We start from the raw sequence: 27,945 nt of genomic DNA, 5'->3' as shown, positions 1-27,945 counted from the left end.
TCAGAACTTACCCGTGGCCCAACTGATGAACTGACAGTAGTTGCCAGTAATGGTCAGTCTTTGACGCAGATAGAATGTAAAGAGATTACTGTTAAAGTGGGTCGGGTAGAGCTAAAATCTCAAGGTCTGATAGTTGTTGATATTGATCGACGTGAATGTAATCCCATGATGACTCTTGGTACAAATGTAATTGAAAACTGTCTGTCCGAGGTTATTGTCTTGTTGCAACAGGTGGCTGAGACTGCTGGTTCCAGTGAACAACGAGTCCTGCAGAAGGAGATCAGAGCCCTGATGCAAAGACAACAGGTAGAACTCTCTGGCGGAGAAATTGGCAGAGTCAGAGTTAGTGACCCCCTTCCCCATTGCAATACCCCCTAGATGTGAAATGTTGGTTTGGTGTCGGGCAGCTATAGGTCTTAGAGGGAGAGATTACCAGGCACTGGTAGAACCAGTATACTCCAATAGCAGGCCCACTGTCCTGACAGCCAGAGGGGTGGTTGATGTACGAAAGGGGAGAGTACCTGTACGCCTTTTGAATTGTGGGGAAGAGGAGGCCACAATACCTCGGTACGCCACAGTTGCAAAGCTGCTCACTGTCAATAACAACTCTTTGCAGGCAGCAGAGCTCTTGGTCTCATCCGATCAGGTGGAGGACAATGGCTCTGTGAAGCAGCCGGAGGAGTGGTGCCAGCAACTGCAGGTGGGGACTGACTCTACACTTTCATACCAGAAAAATGGGGTTTACAGAGTCACACAAGAATATGAGCGGGTATTCAGCAAACACCCACTAGATTTTGGGCAGGCAAAAGGGGTTCAGCATCATATCCCCACTGGAGACCATCCACCCATAAAGGAGAGGTACAGACCTATACCCGCAACACAATATCAATGCGCTAAGAGTATGTTGAGAGAGATGAAGGAAGCTGGGGTTATCAGAGACAGTTGTAGCCCATGGGCAGCTCCAATAGTTTTTGTAAAGAAAAAGGATGGTACCATGAGAATGTGTGTTGATTACAGGAAAATTAACAGCATTACACAAAAAGATGCCTACCCATTACCCAGAATTGAGGAATCATTAGCTGCACTTAAAACTGCTAATTACTTTTCCACCTTGGATCTCACCAGTGGGTATTGGCAGGTTCCCGTGGCAGAGGCAGACAAGGAGAAAACAGCATTTGCCACTCCAATGGGTCTCTGTGAGTTCAATTATATGCCATTTGGGCTCTGCACTGCTCCAGGAACATTTTGAACGGCTGATGGAGTGCTGCCTGTGACACATGAACTTTGAGACGGTCCTGTTGTATCTGGATGATGTCATTGTTTTCTCCAAAACCTATGAAGATCATCTGGGACACCTGGCTGATGTGTTTGAAGCTTTGTCCAATTTTGGCCTGAAGGTGAAACCCTCCAAGTGCCACCTCCTGAAGCCCAAGGTGCAGTACCTCGGTCATGTGGTCAGTGCAGAAGGTGTGGCACCAGATCCTGATAAGGTCACAGTCATCCGGGACTGGCCAAAGCCCAGCAACCTTCATGAAGTATGCCAATTTCTTGGACTGGTAGGCTATTACCGAAGATTCATCAAAAGCTTTACTGAAATAGCCACCCCTATGCAAAATCTTCTGGTGGGGCAGTCCAAGAAGACCAAACAGAAAAATTCCACCATTGAATGGACTGAAGAGTTGGAAAGGTCCTTCACCAGATTGAAGATGGCTCTCACAGGAGATGAAGTTCTGGCCTACCCAGATTATGACAAACCCTTTGTGCTGTACACTGATGCTAGCAACGTGGGACTAGGAGCAGTACTGTCGCAGGTACAGAATGGGAATGAAATAGTGATCTCCTATGCCAGCAGGAAGCTGCGCCCCACTGAAAGTAACCCTGACAACTACAGTTCTTTCAAGCTGGAGTTCCTTGCCATAGTCTGGGCTGTCACCAAAAGGTTCAAACATTACCTAGCCTCCGCCAAGTTCACCATCTTCACGGACAACAACCCGTTGACGCACTTGGACACTGCAAAACTAGGTGCACTGGAACAGCGATGGATGGCTCGGCTATCTAACTATGAGTTTACCATCAAGTACTGGGCAGGGCACAAGAATGCCAATGCTGATGCGCTGTCCAGAATGCTTAACCTACCCGATGCAGGAGAAGACCCTGAGGCTCTTGAAGAAATAGAGCTACCTCCCTTCCACCGGCCAATTGCGGCCCAGCGTGCTCAAGGAGTGAGAAACAGACGGTCTGGCTTGAAGGAGGTCACCCTGAATCCATTGCCCCATCATGACTGGGCAGAAACACAAGATAGTGACCCTGCAGTCCGTCTGGTGAAGGAGCTGCTGACACGAGCTGACTCGCGTCCAGAGTCGGATGCTCCTGAAGAAACTCAGCAGTTGTGGAAGGAGAGAGGCCGGCTGTTCATTTATGAAGGGAAGCTGTGTCGGAGGAGTATCAATGCCCGCACTCACGAGCTGGTTTGGCAGGTGATAGTCCCAAAGAGAGAGGCATCAATGGTCCTGGAAGCATACCACAATGGAGCTGGACACTTCAGATGGAAGAAGTTGGAAGCATTGCTCCGAGAGAGGTTCTACTGGGCTGGTATGAGGAAAGCCATTGAGAGGTGGTGCCGGGAGTGTGGACAATGTAATCTGCGCAGAAAGGATCGGGACAGCCAGAGAGCTCCTCTACAGCCAATCATCACCAAACAGCCCCTTGAGTTGGTAGCCCTGGACCATGTGAAGCTGGTTCGAAGCCGGTCAGGCTACATCTATGCTCTTACCATTGTGGACCCACTACTCAAGATTCCTGGTAGTTGTGCCTGTCAAAGATCAGACGGCCAGGACAGCAGCCCGAGCATTCCAACAGCACTTCTGTAGATCATATGGGTATCCTGAAAGAGTGCTTATGGATCAAGGTCCCGCTTTCGAGGCAGAAGTGTTCCAAGAATTCTGTAACTTGTATAGTTGTAAGAAGATCCGGACAACACCGTATCACCCACAGACCAATGGCATGTGTGAGAAGATGAACCAGGTAGTGACTAACCTCCTGAAGACTTTGCCCTTGGAGGAGAGGAATCTGTGGCCAGAGAAGTTGCCAGATCTGGTGAATCGCTACAACCATATCCCAGTGAACTCCACCAACTGTACCCCAGCCTACTTAATGAGAGCAAGACCTGGTAAACTGCCTATTGACTTAGACATGGGAGTCCTGACACCTGAAGTAGCATCACCAGATGCTGATTGGGACACGGAGAGGTAGCGACAGTACAGGAGAGTTCAAGAATGCGTGGAAAGGAGTCTGGCTCAGGCAAGACAAAAGCAGGAGAAGCTTTACAATCAAAATGCACCTGCCGTTCCTTTGTCGCCGGGAGAGCAAGTCTTGAAAAGGAAGAGAAGATTGCACAAATTGGATGATCAATGGGAAGCTGAACCTTATACCATTCTGCCCTCGAACTTTGATAATAATAAGGCATGCCTTGTTAGTAGAGTTGAGCGAAACGGGTCGAAAAAATTCAAAAGTCGACGACTTTCGCCAAAGTCGGGTTTCATGAAACGAAACCCAACCTTAGCGTGAGGTCGGCCACGAAGTCGGTGACCATCGCGCCAAAGTCGTGTTTCAAAAGATGCTTTTGCGCCCTTTTTCAGCCAATCAGGAAGAACCGACACTGTGGGCAACGTGATGACATAGGCAGCGGTTACCACTGTTATGGAAATATATATGTATTTCATATAGATCTCACTTGCCTGCTATAGGCTATATACTCATGTACTCTTATATAGGCTACATACTGCTATATACTCAGATATACTGCACACAGATACATATTCACAGTTTGAACCTTGTAACTAGTTGGTGGAAATGACCTACTGCCCCCCCATGAGAGAGTCTGGGGAGCAGATGGTATCTTATGATAGCATTGTCTTGTGATATTTGTCCCAGACATAGAAAGAGGAAGTTTAGGCCAGATGTGCCAGCCGATACCAGAACATGCTGACACTGTAGAAACAATAGGCTGTAAATTATATTGCTAGAATCAGCTTTTTGGTAAACTCTTCCATATATGTTCATGTATTCAAACTGACCAATTACACTAGAAGGTCAGCCTTTATGTTAATGAGTAACCACTCCTTTTCTGTACAACTGATAAAACCAAGTATATTCAATAAACTTCCAGAGTTTTGCTGGGAGGTATTGCTGCCAACCAAGTCTGGCGTCTTTCCTTTTTTGAGCGCTCAATAAGACTCTGTCTAATTTGGGCAGGCCACAGTACGCACAGGGGTAAATTTACCCAACTATAAATTTCCACAACAAGTGGCGCCCAACGAGGCCGTGGACGAAAACGCACGGGGATCCTGCTGACCGGAGAGGACAGAGGTGCCGGCCAAGGTCTTGGCTCATGGGAACGGAGATTTGCGCAACTCCATAAGTAAGGTAAGAAAATCTAGTTATCTTACCTGAATGTTCCCTGTGCCCAGTCCGGGTCAGCAACTCTAGCCGGTCAGTGTGGTCACCAAACCCAGGTAGTGTTAAAAAGTCCACGAGCAAATCCAAACCCTGGGATAAGCTAAGTGTCTACTGTGATCCTGTGTGTCTGAGATCCGGGTGAGAGAGTTGGTGGAGACTGTGACTTGATTTGTGGCTGCTGAGACACCGATAACAAGACTGAGTCTCTCTGACTAAGTCAGATCACGTCCCCGCACCATGCGGAGGTTTTGACTTAGACGGGATATCACAGGTGAATTCCTCTGAAAAAGCTGTCATGGTCCCCGCACACACATGGAGGTGTCAGCTTCAAGGAGGTATTACAGGTGAATCCCACGGCTGTCACGGTCCCTGCACGCAAACACGGAGGTGTCAGCTTAAGGGAGGTATCACAGGTGAATCTCTCGGCTGCCACAGTCCCCGCACACACGCGGATGCGGCAGACTGGGGGGATATCACAGACTGATCACTGGAGAGGTTATCACGGTTCTCGGGTGCACACGGAGGGGTAATAATCTAATGGGATATCACGGCTCCCATCTCCCAGCAGACGGAGGGTGATACATCCCGGTGCTAACCAAAGCGCCATGGGTGATTGGCAGTTACCGGTTGTCAGCAGCTGTTTGACGTGTCACAGAAGGGCTTTCGATCTCTCTCCCCGGACGTCTATATGTGAATTTATTGCAGGTTTCCGCAAAGATCTGAAGCAGAAAGAGTTTTGCCTTTTTTTTACTGTAAACTTCCTCTTTTGCCTGCAGGGTGTGCCCCTGATATATACATATTTTTCATATTGTTATATTTTGGACTCTGTTCTTCCCTATTTTATCTTTTATTTTGCATTTTTGGTAGAGGCTTTTGTTACTGCAGTATGAGAATTTTCGGGAAAGCTGGGTCATTTTGAGTCTGTTTTTTTTTGGTTTTCCATTGTTCTCAGATTTCACTGAGAGACACAGGCAGGGGAAAAAAAAAAATACTATACTTTATATACTATATACTTTTTGATTTTATCAATTTTTGGGGGGTTTCATCCTTTAAAAATCTTTTTAAGGAAAAAAAAAAAAAAGAAAGAAAAATTTTTCCTTTTTTCCTTTTTTATCTCTTTTAATTTTTCTTCCGAGTTTTTCTTCCACGTTTTTTGTGACATATTTTATCAGTTTTTAGGTTTAGTTTTCACTTCTTTCTTTCAGTTTTGTTATAAAGAGAATTTTTACCTGCGTTGGGTTATTCATTAAATATTCTTGTTTTCTTTTTCTTTCCCTATTAAGCAGGTTAAAAGGGGTTGCAAGGTGTTTAAAGGTCTAATCACTCACTTTTTTGAAGTTTTTGGAACGGACACAGTAGGTGTTATTCAGAAAGTTAAGCATGTCATTTTCTATGGGCAGCTCCATATGCTGCAGCATGGTATGATGTACTGAAAGGAAAAAGGGAAGTAGCTAGTTGAGCTCAATTGCAGTCTGCATTTCTTAAAGTGACAGAGCATTTAACGCCGCAGTAGGTGCTAGCAGATAGTGTGAACAAGACAGGATTGTTTTTTTTGTTTTACGTGTAGGAAAAAGTGTTTTCATACTAATCTGTGCCGTCTAAGAAGGACCACAGGTCTAAGAATGCCTTCCGTGATGGCGGGGGGGGAAGCAGTCCGCCCCCATCTCCTCTCTCCTCACCCTTCCCCCCTCCCATCTCCCTCCTCCCTCTATCTCAGCTATTCTCACAACCTCCTCCCCTCTCTCATCTATTTCTCCTCCTATACCTCGTCCTCCCTCACCATCTCGACCTCTCCCTCCTCTATCTTCTTCACCTCCGCCTATCTCTCCTCCTATCCCTCATCCCCCTCCTCCTTTTTCTCACCCATCTCTCAGTTCATCGTCACCTGCTGGCCTAGTGCCAGATCCAGACAATGAAGTGTCCCTAGTTCCACAGGGGACTCTCTCTAAAGAGACAGTTATGTCACCGGGAGAAGAAAGTGAATCACTCCCCACACATGACAACACAGGTGCCCTCCCGATACAACAGATAGCAAAAGGGAGGTATGGGCCATCAGACACTGCACCTGCTAACTCTGAGACTGAAGATCCTGTGTGCCAAACGGAGCTGCAGTCTCAGAAGGGGGGGAAGTACACACACACAGAAAGACAATCACACAGTGGCACAGTTCCTCCTCTGATGAACATGAAGAGGAGATTATGCTGCATAGTAGGCTGGGGCAGATAGAGCCAGAACTCTTACACTATGTGCCCTTCATCCCTAGTCAGGTGTTCAGTACTCTAAAATCATGAAGGAACACTTCAAGCTTCCATCAGAATTAGATGTGCATTCCTGGGAATCAGGATCAAAGCTAATTGAACAGCTTAGAGAGTGGGCCAACTCAGCCTGCATAACATGAGCCAAGTCGAGAAACAGTCTGTAGACGAGTTTCATGGCAGAGTGAGGCAAGTATTCCAAATTTTAGGCTTCACTATTCATGATCAGATACACGGACAGATGTTGGCACAGGCCTTTGTGCATGGACTAAGAGAACCAATCAAGAAACTGCTGATAGTGGCCAGGCCTGAGTACAGGACAATAGCAGTAGATGTCCTGCTTACAGTAGCCAGAAGAATTGAGTCCCTCCCAGGAGTATGGAGGACAGGCCCTCCCGTGATGGCCACTGACGTGGAGGAGCAACCACCCTGCAGAGACAGAAGACCTGTCAGGTGTTTCAACTGTGGCAACTTTGGCCATTTCCGGAACCAGTGCACAGCACCCCGGCAACCCAGGTCATCCCGCAGAGGAGTAGGCCAAGAAAGAAACACAGAAGACAATGAAGAACCCTGTCCATAGGACAGAGGCAAACCAGGTCCGCCAGACGTCACGCCCCTGACATGTGAAACCCCATCAGCGGACCCAATACCTCAAATCACTGGGGGGCTGTCATATCTTTCCTTGTGGACACTGGTGCAGTCAGAAGTGAAAATCCCCGACCCCACCAGTCTATCAGAACCCTCTGTGTCTTGTATGGGGATTTAAGGTCAAGACAGACGTTTCCCAGCTTGCAAGCCCCTGAGCATGTGGACACAGCCAGGACACTCCATCTTGTTCCAGTTTACGGTGGAGACCTGCCCACCCCACCTGATGAGCGCAGACCTACTGCAGGATCTGAAGGTGACCAAAGTGTCCCATGAAGATGTGACCTTGACCTCTTCCCCACCTCAGACCCAAGAAGAATCAATCATGCTGGTGGCCTTACAAGAGCCTCGCTCGAACAACCGGTGCAAGCCTACCCAAGGAGGTGCTGGACATAGCACCCAGAAGCCTATGGCCCAAGGGAAACTTCAAGTTGCGCCAGTGCAGGTGTCACTCAAGTCTACAACCCCGGACACTCCGAAGGCCCAGCATCCGCAGCTCATCACCCAGAGCTAAACTGCCTCTGACTGCCCTGGAGGTCTAAGTGGAACTGCTGTTCAAGAAACGGCCTAAGAACTTTGGCATGGGCCAGGAAAACTCTCAACCCAGAGGGACCACACCCGCTTCGTGAAATGGCTGCACTGCTTCCGGCTCCAGCGCCAGAGGATCATCTTGGACAAGATTCTGAAGGTGCTCCCTGAAGTTAATCCAGGTCCTGGACCAGAAGACAGCCACTCAGCTCCTCAAATTGGTTAACAAGATGCTGACCAGAAATCAAGCTGGGTGAAAGGAACTGCTGCTGGCTGGTAAAGAAGATGCCCCAGCAAAAAGACCCCCTGTGAGAGCAAGAAAGCTCAGCTGAACGTCACCTCTGACGAAAAATAAGGACCCCAGCAAACGGTTTGGTTTCCTGCCAGCCCTGTGCCAGAAGATGGGAGTCACTCATGGCACTGTGAAGAGCAAGGCCAGATTGAGCCGCCTCACCCACGGGAATCATCATGCGGTCCCAGCTTCTCTCGATCAAGAGGAAGACTGTGAAAGGAGAACCAGACCAGATTGAATGGTGCATAACCTGAGGACTGTGAGCGAAGCAACCGTGTTTGAAACCCCAGTTGTGCCAGATCTGCACACTCTGCTGACAAACGTACCAGCCACAGCAACGGTGCTCACGGCAATGGATCTGCCCAAAGCTTCCCTCAATGTTCCCCCTCACCTGGACGACCAGTTCCTGAAAACGCACAAGGGGGGTGCGGAACAAATGGACAGTGAGGCCCAAGAGGACCCGGAACAGCCTTTCACAGTTCACCAGAGCATTGTCCTCCATCCCCATCAACTGGATTGCGGAGCATGCAGAAGTCATCGACACCGCTACCTGCACAGCGTTTTCCATGTCTCCTCTACTCTACCTGACGGAGCAGCAATGTAAGTTCTGCAAAAACAGAGTCCAGTGGTATCAAAAGCAAGTTCCCGAAGACACCGTATCGCCCACTGAACGAAACACTTGACGGATGACTGGAGGGCCGCGGAGGAGAAGATGGCTCCCTCAACAACTTCGAAGATGCAGGCCTTCCTTAGTCTAGTCTCATACTGCAGAACTTGGATTCCTGGTGCTCCAGACTTAATGCAGCCTCTGTACAATTGCATCAATGCATTGCAACCTTCATCTCATACAGGAAACTGAAAGACTTCATAGTCTCTGCACCAACTCTAGGCCTCCCTGACTACGAGAAGCCATCCTGTCCTGACCAAAACGGAAAAAGAAGGACCAAGATGGAGAAGGTCATGCTACTGGCCAGGCTTAAATCAGACCCACGGAGGAAAACCAGAGGCCTCTAGACTACCTCTCAGCTGGCCTGGATCCAGTTGCCAGGCCCTCCTGCATGAGAACAATACCCGCAGCACATGCCCTCCTGACAAGGCTGCTCTCCACCACTCTTCAGTGCTCGCAGCCGTTACCCATCTCTACTCCCACTCCCAAGGGGGGATGCGGATACGGACCCTCAGATGAAAAATCTGCAAGATACCGTACATGGCTCCAGTCTTGCAAATGATGAAGGAAAGTTCCACACGGGATGTGCAGCGACCAGCAATCAAGACATTCTATGGTCCAGAAGGTTGTCAGCCCAAAAGCCCAAGGAGCGGAGCTGATAGAGCTGACGAAAGACCTGCCAGATTGCGAAGAACAAAAACTTCCAGGTACTCGCATGACATGGCACCTGACTTCAGACCCATCTGGGCTGCAAGAAACTTCACAGCAAGCGGATCGACCGTGAAGCACCATGGAGCCATCAGAGACCTGCTGGACGCTCTTCAACTACTAAAAGTGGTGGCAGTGTTGAAGGTCAAGGCACATGGAAAACTGAACACAGTAGAGACACGGGGCATCAACATGGCAGACGTGGCAGCCAAAAAAGCAGCCGGAGGAAGACAATAGGGAAAATGGGAGAGGTCGTAGAGCCGGACGGCTAATACATGACGACTGAAGACGAGAAAACCTGGCAAACAGAAGTCAATGGGAAAACCATTGAAGATGCCAACTCTGAATTGGACAGAAGTGCTGCCTCCTCCTCCACCAGCCAACAAGCTGAATCACTTCCAGGACGAAGACTCTGACGTGGATATGAATTCTGAGGCAGAAGAATGGTGCCTACCTTTCCAGAAAGGACGTATGGGATGGAGAACATTCCAGAAGATTGTCCTCCACCACCCTCTCGTGGGGAAGCTTCTTCTCCAGCACAGTCCTACGGTCAGCAGTCCACGGCAACACTTACCCTGTCCCCCCGAGACGAGCTGCATGAGTCCGAAGGCATCCCAAGGCTACAACAGTTTGACCTTCCCCCTCATCCCCGGAGAATACCGGCTGGACCTGTACCAATGCAAAGAGTCCCAAGTCCTCCTCTGACACAGTCTAACCCGAGTCTTCATACAGAGGGAGGCGCGGACATAGACGGAACCTCAGCTAAAATCCCACAATCAGCTCAGAGAATGTCAATTACCACAACATAGTCACTAAACCTGACAAAATGACTTCCTGAAACCTGTACAAGAAGTAACAGGATCAGACTCGGAAGGAGGAGAAGAAAGCTGGATGCTGAAGGCCAAAAGCACTGGGCTCCAAGAAACCGTCTACATCAAAACGTCTACCTCAAGACAGACCTAGTCTACCTCAAACTGTCTACCTCAAAACGTCTACCTCAAGACAGACCCAGTCTATCTCAAAGTATGTACCCTACGGTCGTTCAATGGGCACATGGCCCCCACACAGAATTGAAGACACAGATGAATGACCTGATTGGACTCAACTCACACCTAAACAGCGAAGATTCCCGGCAGCTGTTCGGCCACCGACAAATTTAACATCGGACAAGCGGGAAAAGTTCCCCCACATCGTCTGGCCTGAAGACTTCCCAGTAAGGAACCAGTTGGCGAAGACTACTGCAAAGAAGCTACTCTCAAAAAATAGTATGCAGATATGGGGTTTCCAGAAGCAATAGCAAGTGATCAGGGACCCGCATACACAGCAAACCTAACACAAGAGACCTGATCAGCAGTAGGGTCAGACTTAGGCCTACACACTACTCACCATCCCACACCATAGATTAGGTGGGACACTTAAGAGCAGCATGCTAAAAAATTTGCCCAAGAGACAGACAAACCCTGGCATTAGACACTCCCATAGGCTCAGAAAAAAAAAAAAAAGCTGTCACCAATATGAGACTTTATTTGTGTCCAAACCCATTTTAGGGGTATTCTTCGCTTAGCAGTTGACTATGCAATATGATACTTTGTCTGCATGTGTAATTGAATTTATCAAGAATTTTGCTAATGTCCATTCTCGAGTTTCTCTCCCTCATTGCCAGGTCCAGATTCGGTGCCTGGTATACACGTCCTGAAGTCAGGAGACTGAGTGTGGGTGGAGAAAGTCTGTAAAGAGAAGCACTCGATCCCAGATCCAATGGCCCTTCTCCAAGTGCTGACGCCACCGACCTGGAGGGAAAACCCCACCTGGATCCACGCATCGCATTGCAGGAAAAGGCCTTCATACCAGAAGATACACCTGAGCTGGAATAATGCTGTGGATGACCTCCCTGACTGAATAAATTACCTTCCTGACGGAGAATACACATGCACTGACTGCATAGACTGCTAACTAAGAGACTTTGATTACATTGCACCACACCCCCTTTAGGGACAGATCTCCTGACCGCCCATTTGCGAAAGTCTGTACAGAGGAGGATGTATGCACTAGGCATATGTCAGTCCATTGGCAGCATAAAAGAGTTGAAGCGCTTTGGGCCAGGAGCAGGATTTTAGGGCAAGTATTATCTAAGGGGGGATTGTTATGGAAATATATATGTATTTCATATAGATCTCACTTGCCTGCTATAGGCTATATAGTCTGACGTTTTTCCTTCTTTGAGCGCTCAATAAGACTCTGTCTAATTTGGGCAGGCCACAGTACGCACAGGGGTAAATTTACCCAACTATAAATTTCCACATCACCACCATGTTTGTGAAGGGCATGCAAGTGATTGGCTTGCTTTGTGTGGCGTCACAGGGGGTATAAAAGGGCGTGCACGCCGACTGCCATGTTACTTATGCTGATCTCAGAATAGGGAGAGCTGCTGATGATGATTCTGTAGGGAGAGCTGCCTTTTAAGGCTTCCTGATAGCTGCATTGCTGTTTTTACACTGCCGTGCAAACTGCTTTTTTCAAAGCAATCAAAATTTTATTGTTTTGTCCTGGTGAGTTACTGAGCGTTCATTTTTTCACACACCATACAGCGGTGTACGCTCCTCACACAGTACCGTGTACCGGCTGTTATCATAGCCAAATTGAAGCTATCTACGTGTGTGACTCTGTAAGGAAAAGTCGAGGAGTTTGTCCGTTCTTACAGACCTACACCTTATAGTTTTGTCCGTTTTTCAAACAGTTTAGTATATTTGCTGTTTGATTACATTCAAAACTAGAGAGAGACAGCGTGTGTCAGTCCGTATACAAAAACACGGAGCTTGACAATTTTACATACACCATAGAGCGGTGTACGTGCACGCTCCTCTCTCAGTACCATGTAACGGCTGTTATCACGGCCAAATTGAAGCTATCTACGTGTGTGACTCTGTAAGAAAAAGTTGAGGAGTTTGTCCATTCTTACAGACCTACACCTTATAGTTTTGTCCATTTTTCAAACAGTTTAGTATATTTGCTGTTTGCTTACATTCAAAACTAGAGAGAGACAGCGTGTGTCAGTCCATATACAAAAACACGAAGCTCGACAATTTTACATACACCGTACAGCGGTGTACGTGCACACTCCTCTCTCAATACCATGTAACGGCTGTTATCATGGCCAAATTGAAGATATCTATGTGTGTGACTCTGTAAGGAAAAGTCGAGGAGTTTGTCTGTTCTTACAGACCTACACTCTAGGGAGATTCCATTTCTGCCCAATTCTATATACACCTTGTAGTTATGCCGGTTTCACATTTGCGCTTTATAGCGCTGTGATGGCCTGCGCACGGCCGCCACTAAGCCCCACCCCCTGCCGGCTCCCTGCCCGCCCCATCCGGTCATCGCCGCCTAATAGCGCACATGGGCGCTTGCGATCTACGCACTCTATTCTTAGCATAGGGTGTGCAGATCGTGCGCTGGCCGTGCGCTAGCAGGATTTTGCCGTGCGCTGCGCACTTTTGAAGGTGCGCCCGTGTGCGCCGAACGCAGCATGTTGCATTTCGGCGCACACGGCGCACCTTCAAAAGTGCGCAGCGCACGGCAAAATCCTGCTAGCGCATGACCAGTGCACGATCTGCGCACCCTATGCTAAAGATAGGGTGCGCAGATCGCAAGCGCCCATGTGCGCTAGTAGGCGGCGATGACCTGATGGGGCGGGCAGGGAGCCGGCAGGGGGCGGGGCTTAGTGGCGGCCATGCGCAGGCTGTCGCAGCGCTACAAAGCGCAAATGTGAAACCAGCCTTAGTCATACACTAGGCAATTTCTGCCTGTCACATTGCGGTGTAATCTGTCCTGGGCCAGAGAAAATAGTTCAGCGTCCTCCAATCTACATTGAGATTCAAATTCTCACCAATACTCTATACAGCTTTTGCCTTCTCATACACGAGCCAATTTCTGCCTGTCACATTGCGGTGTAATCTATACTGGGCCTGAGACAATAGTTCAGCGTCCTCCAATCTACATTGAGATTCAAATTCTCACCAATACTCTATACAGCTTTTGTCTTTTCATACACCAGCCAATTTCTGCCTGTCACATTGCGGTGTAATCTATACTGGGCCTGAGACAATAGTTTGGCGTCCTCCAATCTACATTGAGATTCAAATTCTCACCAATACTCTATACAGCTTCTGCCTTCTCATACACCTGCCCATTTCTGCCTGTCACATTGCGGTGTAATCTATACTGGGCCTGAGACAATAGTTCAGCGTCCTCCAATCTACATTGAGATTCAAATTGTCACCAATACTCTATACAGCTTCTGCCTTCTCATACACCAGCCAATTTCTGCCTGTCACATAGCGGTGTAATCTATACTGGGCCTGAGACAATAGTTCAGCGTCCTCCAATCTACATTGAGATTCAAATTCTCACCAATACTCTATACAGCTTTTGCCTTCTCATACACCAGCCAATTTCTGCCTGTCACATAGCGGTGTAATCTATACTAGGCTTGAGACAATAGTTCAGCGTCCGCCAATCTACAGTGAGATTCAAATTCTCACCAATACTCTATAGACCCTTTACCTTGTTTTACAGTACCATATAGCTGTTGTTATTTTGGGTACCTTTTTCAAAAAAATGAAGAAGTATGGTGGAAGAGGACGTGGAAGTGGGCGGGGGTTGCCAGCTGGTCCTGATGGTGGTGTTGGTGATGGTGCTTCTGCTGGTTGTGGCAAAAGCACAATAGCACCTAAGGCAGGAGGTGGTGAGCCGGCGTCATTGTCTGGCTCCACAAGGCCTCGTAGGCTCCCTTTTCTGGGAGTACGTAAACCGCTTTTAAAGTCGGAGCTTCAGGAACAAGTTTTGGCTTACATTGCTGACACAGCCTCCAGCTCTATCGCCTCCTCTTCTGAAGTTTCAAAAAATAAAAGCACTGCGTCGTCAGTGGAGGCTCCTGGTCAAGAACAACACCTTTCCTTGTGTCCTTCACCCCTACCAAAAATGAAGGATGCGGCAGGCCACACTACAGATTACTCCATGGAGCTCTATTCTCATAACATGCCTGGGTTATCAAGTCAAATCGTGAATTCCCCAGTCCAAGATGAATCTGATATGGAGTGCACTGATGCACAGCCACTGCTAGATTTATCTGCTGGTACATTCACTCAGAGCACTACATTGTCCTCGCAGTGTACTGAGCCAGAATCTGACCCTGATGAAACTCAGGTGCCCCTTCCCGCATACTATACCACCATACACGGTGACACAGAGGAAGGTGCACATGACATTGAAGAGGAGGTGATGGATGACCCAGTTGTCGACCCAGATTGGCATCCATTGGGGAAGAGGGTGCCGCTGCCAATAGCTCAGAAGAGGAGGAGGAGCATCCACAGCAGGCATCGACATTGCAACAGCTGCTTTCTGACAGGCCCAGAGCAGTCCAAAAACGGGTTACAAAAAGCAAAACAGTTGCAGGACAGCTTGGCCAGACGGTCAAAATAGCACAACGAAGGCTTCAAAATGTCTTCCATAGTAGGAAGAGTGCAGTGTGGCACTTTTTTGAACAAAATCCTAATGATCAGGCAAAGGTTATCTGTAAGAAGTGAGCAAAGACCTTTAGCCGAGGGAAAAATCTGAGAAATTTGAATACCAGTTGCATGCTTAGACATTTAACCAACATGCACTTGCAAGCGTGGATGGACTACCAAACCTCACGTACCACATGTGCAACTGCTCCCAAAGAAGGTAGTCAGCAACGCTACATTGTTTCCCCCACTGTAAGCCCACCGTTTAGCACACCACCAGCAGCAAATTTTGAGGTGTCGTCGCAAGGCCAAAGCAGTCAGGGAATCACAATGTTATATCAACGAAAGACTGAATCTAGGCCATCAGAAAGAACACCAACTCTATCACCATCATCAACCCTGTCAGTCCGCCATGTCCACCGCTAGTTCCACCATATGCAGCTCTCAAGTCCAGCTCACCTTACCAGAGACTATGAGTAGGACAAGAAAGTACTCATCCTCTCATCCGCGTACACTGGGTTTGAATGCCCACATTGCCAAATTAATCTCGTTAGAGATGATGCCCTACCGGTTGGTTGAAAGCGCAGCTTTCCGTGAATTCATGGCCTAAGCAGTACCACGCTATGACCTACCCAGTCGCCACTTCTTTTCTCGCAAAGCCATCCCAGCCCTCCACCTTCATGTGAAAGACCGCATTGTCCATGCACTCAAGCAATCAGTGAGTGGAAATGTGCACCTAACAACTGATGCATGGTCCAGTAGGCATGGCCAGGGCCGTTACGTGTCCATCACTGTGCACTGGGTTAATGTGGTGGATGCAGGGTCTACAGGGGACAGCGGTGGTGGGACAGTGCTGCCTAGCCCACGGTATAGGAAACAGTTGGCTGTAGGCTTTCGACCCTCCTCCTCCTCCAGAAGCGAAAGCTCATCCACAGAGCGCAGTCGCACGAGCACTCCATCCGCAGCTGCCAGTGTTGCACACGAGGTGTCCCCCTATCGATCAGCTAGTGGAAAGCGTCAGCAGGCTGTATTGCAGATGATGTGTTTGGGCGACAGACACATGGCGGACGTACTGGCCAACTACTTTCAGCAACAAACTGAGTCATGGCTGGGCAGTTTACATCTTGAGCCAGGCAAGGTAGTTAGTGATAACGGCCGGAATTTTGTGGCAGCCATAGCCCTTTCAAAACTCAGACACATACCTTGCTTGGCTCACACCTTGAACCTGGTGGTGCAGTGCTTCCTCAATAATTATCCGGAGTTAACAGGCCTGTTCCATAAGGTTCGAAGACTGTGCTCGCACATCCGCCGGTCGCCGGTACACTCCAGTCGTATGCAGAAGCTGCAGCGATTGCTCCACCTTCCCAAGCACCGTCTAATTATCGACCTTGCACCAAGGTGGAACTCCACCCTGCACATGGTTGAGTGACTGTGCGAACAGAGGCAGGCCGTAATGCATTTGTGGGAGGATACACGGGCAGGCACTTTGAGGGCAGACATGGAGTTGACAGGTGTGCAGTGGTCGAAGCTGAAAGACCTCTGTAAAGTCCTTCAGTGTTTTGAGGAATGCACACAGCTGGTAAGCGCAGACGATGCCATCATAAGCATGAGTATCCCACTTATGCATCTGCTCATGCAAACTTTGACGCACATTAAGGAGCAGGCATCTGCAGCAGAGGTAGATGAGGAGGAAGAGGAGGAAAGAAGCCTTGACAGCCAGCCATTGTCTGCTTCGGGACCTCTCCTGGATGAGGTAGAGGAAGAAGAGGAAGAGGAGGAGGATGATGATGGGGATGATTATTTAGAGGAGGAGGATGCTTCTCGTGGGGCAAGAGAAAATGTTGGCGTGGCAAGGTCTGGTACAGGGTTTGTGTGTGACTGGAGGGATGTGGATTTGCCAGAAAGTGCTCCTCCACCCAGCACTCGCAGTGCATTATTGACAGCGGGAACATTGGCCCACATGTCAGATTATGCCTTGCAGATCCTAAAAAGGGATCCCCGCATTGCCAAAATGATGAATGATGACGACTACTGGTTGGCCAGCATCCTGGATCCACGCTATAAAGGAAAATTCCAAAACATAATGCCACAGGAGAACCTTGACCTAATATTGGCTAACAAGCAAGCAACTCTGGTAAACCGGTTGGTTGAGGCGTTCCCAGCACACAGCAGCGGTGATGGTTCTCACACGAGCCGTAGGGGCCGGGGGCATCTTGGAAGAGGTGTTCGTGGTGCACACATCAGAAGTGGCGTTGGAGACAGGGGTTTCAATAAACAAAAGAAGAAGAAAGACTCTGCATATATGTGGGATCACCACGCATGAAACAATTATATGAAAATATAAATTTTTATTGATTGCACAAAAGCAGCAAAAAACACCACACATTAAAAACAATTAAAAACAGACTAATCAGCATGTACACCGCTGGCTGCAGAATATAATGGCACTAAATATGGATCAATCAAGCTATTAATGAAGCTCCATGTAATACAGACAATCCAATGGGAGTAATAGAAAGAAAAAATGACTGGACAAATTGTTATAACCCTATAGTAATATAATATGCTGAATGTATAACAAACAGCAAGGAAAACCAATCAATAATCCCTAATAAGAACCCAGCAGTGTTTGGTAAATGCCTGATGGAAAGAGGTACAGAAAAACCTGGGTAACAAATAGAGCTCCCCATGGAGTGAGATCATCTATTTAACAAAGCAACTAAAGCTCAAAAAATGGAAGAGCTCATAAAGTGCAATAGTTCCAGACCCCAAACTGGAGTGCAATACATCACCCAGGAGCAGAACAGTCAAGAGTCCAGTCAAAGTCGCCCCAATGTCTGTGTGAAAAGCCAGCAGCCACAGCGGGGTACAGTGGTCTGTACCCCGCTGTGGCTGCTGGCTTTTCACACAGACATTGGGGCGACTTTGACTAGACTCTTTGACTGTTCTGCTCCTGGGTGATGTATTGCACTCCAGTTTGGGGTCTGGAACTATTGCACTTTATGAGCTCTTCCATTTTTTGAGCTTTAGTTGCTTTGTTAAATAGGTGATCTCACTCCATGAGGAGCTCTATTTGTTACCCAGGTTTTTCTGTACCTCTTTCCATCAGGCATTTACCAAACACTGCTGGGTTCTTATTAAGGATTATTGATTGGTTTTCCTTGCTGTTTGTTATACATTCAGCATATTATATTACTATAGGGTTATAACAATTTGTCCAGTCATTTTTTCTTTCTATTACTCCCATTAGATTGTCTGTATTACATGGAGCTTCATTAATAGCTTGATTGATCCATATTTAGTGCCATTATATTTTGCAGCCAGCGGTGTACATGCTGATTAGTCTGTTTTTAATTGTTTTTAATGTGTGGTGTTTTTTGCTGCTTTTGTGCAATCAATAAAAATTTATATTTTCATATAATTGTTTCATGCGTGGTGATCCCACATATATGCAGAGTCTTTCTTCTTCTTTTGTTTATTGATCTAATTTACTTGCATGTGGTGATCCCTGCATTAGTTTACTGTTCAGGTATAGCTGGATGGTGCCCACTCATTTGTATGGAGACAGGGGTTTCATGACCATGTTGTGGACTGATTTTTCAAGTCCCGCTCACACGACTGGTAATACTGCATCGATTGAAAGTGACAGGAGACAGCAGTTGTCAACTATGGTTACAAACTACTTCTCGTCCCATATCGATGTTCTCCCGCACAGGTCATTCCCATTTGACTATTGGGCCGCTAAACTGGACACATGGCCTGAATTGGCACAATATGCCTTACAGGAGCTCGCTTGCCCAGCTGCAAGTGTGCTATCAGAAAGAGTCTTCGGTGCAGCTGGATCAATCCTGACAGAAAAAAGGACCCGTCTGTCGACCCAAAATGTGGATGATCTAACCTTCATTAAAATGAACCATGCATGGGTTTCCAAGGATTTTGTTCCACCTTCCCCTGATGACACCTAGGTTGCCAGGAAAATGACTTGCTTTGGTCCTCCTCTTCCTCGCACTTTCCCAATGTCGCCTTTTGCAGCAGCTGAATGTCCAGCATCAACATATGCCATTTTATAAACCTCCCTAACTGGGCTGCCTCCCCCCCATGGCCGGGGTCACCACCTAGCGCACTCAACCGTGCGAGTGCTATTGCCCTGGACAGGTGGGTGGGCCGACTCTTGGGCGCAGGCACTGGGTCCCTCATAGTGCACTCAAGTGTCTCTGACGGTGGGGGTGCACACCCGCCTTCAGACACACCGCCATACTATGAGGGGCCCAGTGCCAGTACCGACACCCACGAGTGTGCCCCCCTTGCTTGGGCAGGGCCACGGCATTTGCAATGTTTACCTCTCCCTGCTCCTCCGCTGTGTAGTCTGGGCTGTCAAATCCTTCACTGGGACTGCCACTACAAATTTGTTGAACTGATAGATGATGGTTAAGACGTAGCTATGCCCTGTCTCGCTGCCCGGCCTCTAGCTTCAGATGATCAATGGCTTCCATTTCTTATGGACCTCGACTCACAATGACATGCAGTGATGGTTTATCATCAGCTTTCACAGTTTTCCTACTCACAGACGCGTGACATTCCGGCGCACATTTTTAAATGTGCCCTCTCATGCCAATCCCATAGAATCGCCTACGGCCTGTGGCTTCTGTCTTTTGCACTCCAAAGTTATGTGACAGATCATGATAGGCAGTGAGCAACATGTTTACATCTCTCCCTGTGATTAAAATTTGATGGAGATGAGTAACGCTGATGGGATCAATGGTACTGCGATACAGCAACACTTTCTTCACAAAGTTATGTTTTCGTTGTCTCCACACACAAATTAATTGAGGGTCAGCATCGCCTCAGAGAATTGTGATGGCAGTTTTTCCCGTGATTGTTAATTCCTAGATTTCTGCAATCACTAGACTTTATGTCAGTAATTGTATGCATCTCATTTCTATGTCGGAAAGGCTGGACTGTCTTACTGAGACTGAAATATATCTGAAGATTGAAAAATACCACCAAAAGTGTATACTAGTGTACGCTTCAAAAACATTTCCTTTTTTCTACTTTTTATATTGTTGTCTAATCCATACTGAGAACACAGAGATTTTAAATGTTTAAACTATGCTACATATACCTGCTATCCAGTGATAATGTACCATTTCTCACCTTTGTCCAATCACGTCTAATTCATACTGGGCCTGAGGCCATCTGAGCCTGCCTCCTGATCTTTAGACATAGGTTTTTAATGTGTAAACTATGCTATACATACCTGTAATCCGGTGATAGGTTACCCTTTCTCACCTTTGTCCAATCACGTCTAATCAATACTGGGCCTGAGACTGTCTGAGCCTGCCTCCTGATCTATAGACATACTGTAGGTTTTTAATGTGTAAAATATGCTACATATATACGTGTTATCCGGTGAAACTGTACCCTTTCTCAACTTTCTACAATGTTGTCGAATCCATACTGGGCCTGAGAACGGCTGCCGAGCTGTTAAGCAAGCTACAGCACCTGTGGTTTGGACACGTAATTTTTTCATTTTGTCAGGAATGCCGGTTAGGACTAATTCCGTAATTGCGGTTGACCTGCACTTACTGGGAAATCATCGTTCACGGGGAATAATTGGAATCCCAGCTCCCCATCACTAACGGTGTTCAGCGGGTTATCAGCACCTGTAAGCGACAAAAGCTGGTCCTTTCCGTGTAGCGCGCATGCAGCCCTGGACATGTAAGGGCATGATAGACCTGTTATTGCTCGATCTCACGTGCCAGAGCCTCGCGTATCCCTCTAGTAAGCTTGACGCGTACCGCGGGGGCATGTCGGAGTCTCGGTCGTTAACGGAATAAAGCTGAGAAATCGCTAGCACAACTTCAAACGGACACACCACACCAAACACAGAAACGACAAAGCTTGCAATCTGTCCATCTTTTCTGTAGCTTGTATGGTTGTGGTTTCCCGGGTGGAGTCCAATTAAGCCACAGGCTCCACTCCTGGTGGTGCCCTTTTGGACATTCCTTTAAGGTTCAGCTTTGCAATCAGACAGCCCCCGGAAAACAAACACTTTGCCTTCATGGAGGCAGTTTGGAGGTTCGTGGGAATAACGCCGCCCCATCGGCAGTTGCCATAATTTATTGGTGGGCAGTCCGACGGTATATGATCGTGTTCGATTTCAGAATTTTTTTTTTTTTTTGGTTTGTATTTTACATTTTTATTCCAGGCTTTCTTGACTTCATAAGGGCATGACAAGCCTATATCTGTGTCTCCTCCACCTCCTCCTTTTACTCCTCCACCTCTTTTCTAAATGTAGTTGCCCTTTTCCATATGTTATTTTTGTGTTCTGAGCATTTTGTCTACTTTGGGACACCTTTAAAGGTGTTTTGTAATTGTTTTCTATGTGTTTGTATGTGTTTGTGCTTGCCTGCCATTGTTTTGAATGGGGTTCGACGGTGTTCTTCGAACGTTCGACGAACATTCGACGAACTTGCCTCCTGTGCGACGAACCAAAACACTAGCGGGGTGGCTCAACACTACTCCTGATATATCGAAGTACATTGTTAATGTTTAAACTATGCTATATTTACCTGGTATCTGGTGATACTGTACCCTTTCTACCAGTTGGGTGCGCTAGGTGGTGACCCCGGTCATGGGGGGGAGGCAGCCCAGTTAGGGAGGTTTATAAAATGGCATATGTTGATGTTGGACATTCAGCTGCTGCAAAAGGCGAAATTGGGCAAGTGCGAGGAAGAGGAGGACCAAAGCAAGTCATTTTTCTGGAAACCTAGGTGTCATCAGGGGAAGGTGGGACAAAATCCTTGGAAACCTATGCATGGTTCATTTTAATGAAGGTTAGATCATCCACATTTTGGGTCGACAGACGGGTGCTTTTTACTGTCAGGATTGATCCAGCTGCACTGAAGACTCTTTCTGATAGCACACTTGCAGCTGGGCAAGTGAGCTCCTGTAAGGCATATTGTGCCAATTCAGGCCAGGTGTCCAGTTTAGCTGCCCAATAGTCAAATGGGAATGAACTGTGAGGGAGAACATCGATATGGGAGGAAAAGTAGCTTGTAACCATAGTTGACAATTGCTGTCTCCTGTCACTTTCAATTGATGCAGTATTACCAGTCGTGTGAGCGGGACTTGAAAAATCAGTCCACAACATGGTCATGAAACCCCTGTCTCCAACGCCACTTCTGATGTGTGCACCACCAACACCTCTTCCAAGTTGCCCCCGGCCCCTACGGCTCGTGTGACAACCATCACCGCTGCTGTGTTCTGGGAATGCCTCAACCAACCGGTTTACCAGAGTTGCTTGTTTGTTAGCCAATATTAGGTCAAGGTTCTCCTGTGGCATGATGTTTTGGAATTTGCCTTTATAGCGTGGATCCAGGATGCTAGCCAACCAGTAGTCATCATCGTTCATCATTTTGGCAATGCGGGGGTCCCTTTTTAGGATCTGCAAGGCATAATCTGACATGTGGGCCAATGTTCCCGGTGTCAATGATGCACTGCGAGTGTTGGGTGGAGGAGCACTTTCTGGCAAATCCACATCCCTCCAATTATGCACAAAACCTGTACCAGACCTTGCCACGCCAACATTTTCTCTTGCCCCACGAGAAGCATCCTCCTCCCCTAAATAATCATCCCCATCATCATCCTCCTCTTCCTCCTCTTCCTCTTCTTCCTCCACCTCGTCCAGGAGAGGTCCCGGAGCAGACAATGGCTGACTGTCGTCAAGACTTCCCTCCTCCTCTTCCTCCTCATCTACCTCGGCTGCAGACGCCTGTTCCTTAATGTGCGTCATAGTTTGCATGAGCAGACGCATAAGTGGGGTGCTCATGCTTATGATGGCATTACCAGCCGTGTGCATTCCTCAAAACACTGAAGGACTTTACAGAGGTCTTTCAGCTTCGACCACTGCACACCTGTCAACTCCATGTCTGCCCTCAAAGTGCCTGCCCGTGTATCCTCCCACAAATGCATTACGGCCTGCCTCTGTTCGCACAGTCACTCAACCATGTGCAGGGTGGAGTTCCACCTTGATGCAACGTCGATAATTAGGTGGTGCTTGGGAAGGTGGAGCAATCGCTGCAGCTTCTGCATATGACTGGAGTGTACCGGCGACCGGTTGGATGTGCGAGCACAGTCTTCGAACCTTATGGAGCAGGCCTGTTAACTCCGGATAATTGTTGAGGAAGCACTGCACCACCAAGTTCAAGGTGTGAGCCAAGCAAGGTATGTGTCTGAGTTTTAAAAGGGCTATGGCTGCCACAAAATTCCGGCCGTTATCACTAACTACCTTGCCTGCCTCAAGATGTAGACTGCCCAGCCATGACTCAGTTTGTCGCTGAAAGTAGTCGGCCAGTACCTCCGCGGTGTGTCTGTCGCCCAAACACATCATCTGCAACACAGCCTGCTGACGCTTTCCACTAGCTGATCGATAGGGGGACACCTCGTGTGCAACACTGGCAGCTGCGGATGGAGTGCTCGTGCGACTGCGCTCTGTGGATGAGCTTTCGCTTCTGGAGGAGGAGGAGGAGGGTCGAACGCCTACAGCCAACTGTTTCCTATACCGTGGGCTAGGCAGCACTGTCCCACCACCGCTGTCCCCTGTGGACCCTGCATCCACCACATTAACCCAGTGCGCAGTGATGGACACGTAACGGCCCTGGCCATGCCTAATGGACCATGCATCAGTTGTGAGGTACACCTTTCCACTCACTGATTGCTTGAGTGCATGGACAATGTGGTCTTTCACATGAAGGTGGAGGGCTGGGATGGCTTTGTGAGAAAAGAAGTGGTGACTGGGTAGGTCATAGCGTGGTACTGCGTAGGCCGTGAGTTCGCGGAAAGCTGCGCTTTCAACGAACCGGTAGGGCATCATCTCTAACGAGATTAGTTTGGCAATGTGGGCATTCAAACCCAGTGTATGCGGATGAGAGGATGAGTACTTTCTTGTCCTACTCATAGTCTCTGGTAAGGTGAGCTGGATTGAGAGCTGCATATGGTGGAACTAGCGGTGGACTTGGCGGACTGAGAGAGGGTTGATGATGGTGATGGAGTTGGTGTTCTTTCTGATGGCCTAGATTCAGTCTTTCGTTGATATAACATTGTGATTCCCTGACTGCTTTGGCCTTGCGACGACTCCTCAACATTTGCTGCTGGTGGTGTACTAAACGGTGGGCTTACAGTGGGGTAGCAATGTAGCGTTGCTGACTACGTTCTTTGGGAGCAGTTGCACATGTGGTACGTGAGGTTTGGTAGTCCGTCCACGCTTGCAAGTGCATGTTGGTTAAATGTCTAAGCATGCAACTGGTATTCAAATTTCTCAGATTTTTCCCTCGGCTAAAGGTCTTTGCTCACTTCTTACAGATAACCTTTGCCTGATCATTAGGATTTTGTTCAAAAAAGTGCCACACTGCACTCTTCCTACTATGGAAGACATTTTGAGGCCTTGCACACTGTGCTATTTTGACCATCTGGCCAAGCTGTCCTGCAACTCTTTTGCCTTTTGTAACCCGTTTTTGGACTGCTCCGGGCCTGCCAGATAACAGCTGTTGCAATGTCGATGCCTGCTGCGGATGCTCCTCCTCCTCTTCTGAGCTATTGGCAGCGGCACCCTCTTCCCCCAATGGATGCCAATCTGGGTCAACAACTGGGTCATCCATCACCTCCTCTTCAATGTCATGCGCACCTTCCTCTGTGTCACCGTGTATGGTGGTATAGTATGCGGGAAGGGGCACCTGAGTTTCATCAGGGTCAGATTCTAGCTCAGTACACTGCGAGAACAATGTAGTGCTCTGAGTGAATGTACCAGCAGATAAATCTAGCAGTGGCTGTGCATCAGTGCACTCCATGTCAGATTCATCTTGGACTGGGGAATTCACGATTTGACTTGATAACCCAGGCATGGTATAAGAAAAGAGCTCCATGGAGTAATCTGTAGTGTGGCCTGCCGCATCCTTCACTTTTGGTAGGGGTGAAGGACACAAGGAAAGGTGTTGTTCCTGACCAGGAGCCTCCACTGACGACGCAGTGCTTTTATTTTTTGAAACTTCAGAAGAGGAGGCGATAGAGCTGGAGGCTGTGTCAGCAATGTAAGCCAAAACTTGTTCCTGAAGCTCCGGTTTTAAAAACGGTTTACCTACTCCCAGAAAAGGGAGCCTACGAGGCCTTGTGGAGCCAGACAATGACGCCGGCTCACCAACTCCAGCCTTAGGTGCTATTGTGCTTTTGCCACAACCAGCAGAAGCACTACCACCAACACCACCATCTGGACCAGCTGGCAACCCCCGCCCACTTCCACGGCCTCATCCCCCATACTTCTTCATTTTTTTGAAAAAGGTACCCAAAATAACAACAGCTATATGGTACTGTAAAACAAGGTAAAGGGTCTATAGAGTATTGGTGAGAATATGAATCACTGTAGATTGGAGGACGCTGAACTATTGTCTCAGGCTCAGTATAGATTACACCGCAATGTGACAGGCAGAAATTGGCTGGTGTATGAGAAGGCAGAAGCTGTATAGAGTATTGGTGAGAATTTGAATCTCAGTGTAGATTGGAGGACGCTGAACTATTGTCTCAGGCCCAGTATAGATTACACCGCAATGTGACAGGCAGAAATTGCCTGGTGTATGAGAAGGCAAAAGCTGTATAGAGTATTGGTGAGAATTTGAATCTCAATGTAGATTGGAGGACGCTGAACTATTATCTCAGGCCCAGTATAGATTACACCTCAATGTGACAGGCAGAAATTGGCTGGTGTATGAGAAGGCAAAAGCTGTATAGAGTATTGGTGAGAATTTGAATCTCAATGTAGATTGGAGGACGCTGAGCTATTGTCTCAGGCCCAGTATAGATTACACCACAATGTGACAGGCAGAAATTGGCTGGTGTGTGAGAAGGCAAAAGCTGTATAGAGTATTGGTGAGAATTTGAATCTCAGTGCAGATTGGAGGACGCTGAACTATTGTCTCTGGCCCAGGACAGATTACACCGCAATGTGACAGGCAGAAATTGCCTAGTGTATGACTAACTACAAGGTGTATATAGAATTGGGCATAATTGGAATCTCCCTAGAGTGTAGGTCTGTAAGAACGGACAAACTCCTCGACTTTTCCTTACAGAGTCACACATGTAGATAGCTTCAATTTGGCCGTGATAACAGCCGTTACACGGTACTGAGAGAGGAGCGTCCACGTACACCGCTGTACGTTGTATGTAAAATTGTCAAGCTCCGTGTTTTTGTATACGGACTGACACACGCTGTCTCTCTCTAGTTTTTAATGTAATCAAACAGCAAATATACTAAACTGCTTGAAAAACAGACAAAACTATAAGGTATAGGTCTGTAAGAACGGACAAACTCCTCGACTTTTCCTTACAGAGTCACACACGTAGATAGCTGCAATTTGGCCGTAATAACAGCCGGTACACGGTACTGAGAGTGGAGCGTGCACATACACCGTTGTACGGTGTATGTAACATTGTCAAGCTTCGTGTTTTTGTATACGGACTGACACACGCTGTCTCTCTCTAGTTTTGAATGTTATCAAACAGCAAATATACTAAACTGTTTGAAAAACGGACAAATCTATAAGGTGTAGCTCTGTAAGAACGGACAAACTCCTCGACTCTTCCTTACAGAGTCACACACGTAGATAGCTTCAATTTGGCCGTAGTAACAGCCGGTACATGGTACTGTGTGAGGAGCGTACACCGCTGTATGGTGTGTGAAAAAATGAACGCTAAGTAACTCACCAGGACAAAACAATAAAATTTTGATTGCTTTGAAAAAAGCAGTTTGCTCAGCAGTGTGAAAACAGCAATGCAGCTATCAGGGAGCCTTAAAAGGCAGCCTAATAACCAACAGAGCTGATGCACCGAAATATAGCCTCCCCTTGCACTGCACAGTAACTGGTGTGTTGTACAGGCAAAATCGCTAGCAGCAGAATTAGTTTTTGGTATCTTCTTCCCTGCCTAACGCTCTCTCTACAGAATCAGCAGCAGCAGCTCTCCCTATTCTGAGATCAGCATAAGTAACATGGCGGTCGGCGTGCACGCCCTTTTATACCCCCTGTGACGTCACACAAAGCAAGCCAATCACTTGCATGCCCTTCACAAACATGGTGGTAACCGCTGCCTATGTCATCACGTTGCCTACAGTGTCCGTTCTTCCTGATTGGCTGAAAAAGGGCGCAAAAGCATCTTTTGAAATGTGACTTTGGCGCGATGGTTGCCGACCTCACGCTAAGGTCGGGTTTCGTTTCATGAAACCCGACTTTGGCGAAAGTCGGCGACTTTTGAATTTTTTCGACCCGTTTCGCTCAACTCTACTCACCACACCAGTATTACGCAGGTCAACCCGCAGTACGCGAGGGATACCACCCATTAGATATCGTATATAGATGAATGTAAATGTTGAAATTGTATGTGTATATATGTAACTGTTTTTCAAGTTTTCTGCCTACAGGTAACCTGTAAGAGTTTCCTTTGAATTTGCCAGTTTTATTTTATGGACATTGTACCACAGGACTTGTGTGTGGTCAAAAACTTTCTTTGTAAATATTTCACCATTTGCCCAGGAATGGACCATGGACATTGATGCTTGGACTTATCATTAGAGTTGAGCGACTTTTGGTTTTTTAGGGTCGCGTTTTGTTTCGTGAAACCCGACTTTTCCAAAAGTCGGGTCGAGCAAGATCGTCCGATTATAGGGAAAAGTCGGGGTCGTCCCGAAACACGAAACCCAATGTAAGTCAATGGGGAATAAAAGTCGGCAGTGAGAGGAGGACAGGAAACACACCTACAGTGCCCATTTGAATGCCAAAAGCATCAATTCTTCTTACTTAAGCTTGTCAACCTTAATTAACTTCATAATACAAGTTACGCACT

This window comes from Dendrobates tinctorius, unplaced genomic scaffold (genome assembly GCF_039654945.1).
Source record: "Dendrobates tinctorius isolate UK_male_01 unplaced genomic scaffold, ASM3965494v1 ptg000068l, whole genome shotgun sequence".
NCBI classification, from domain to species: domain Eukaryota; kingdom Metazoa; phylum Chordata; class Amphibia; order Anura; family Dendrobatidae; genus Dendrobates; species Dendrobates tinctorius.
The sequence above is the reverse complement of the archived record's forward strand: the minus strand, read 5'-3'. Positions refer to the sequence as shown.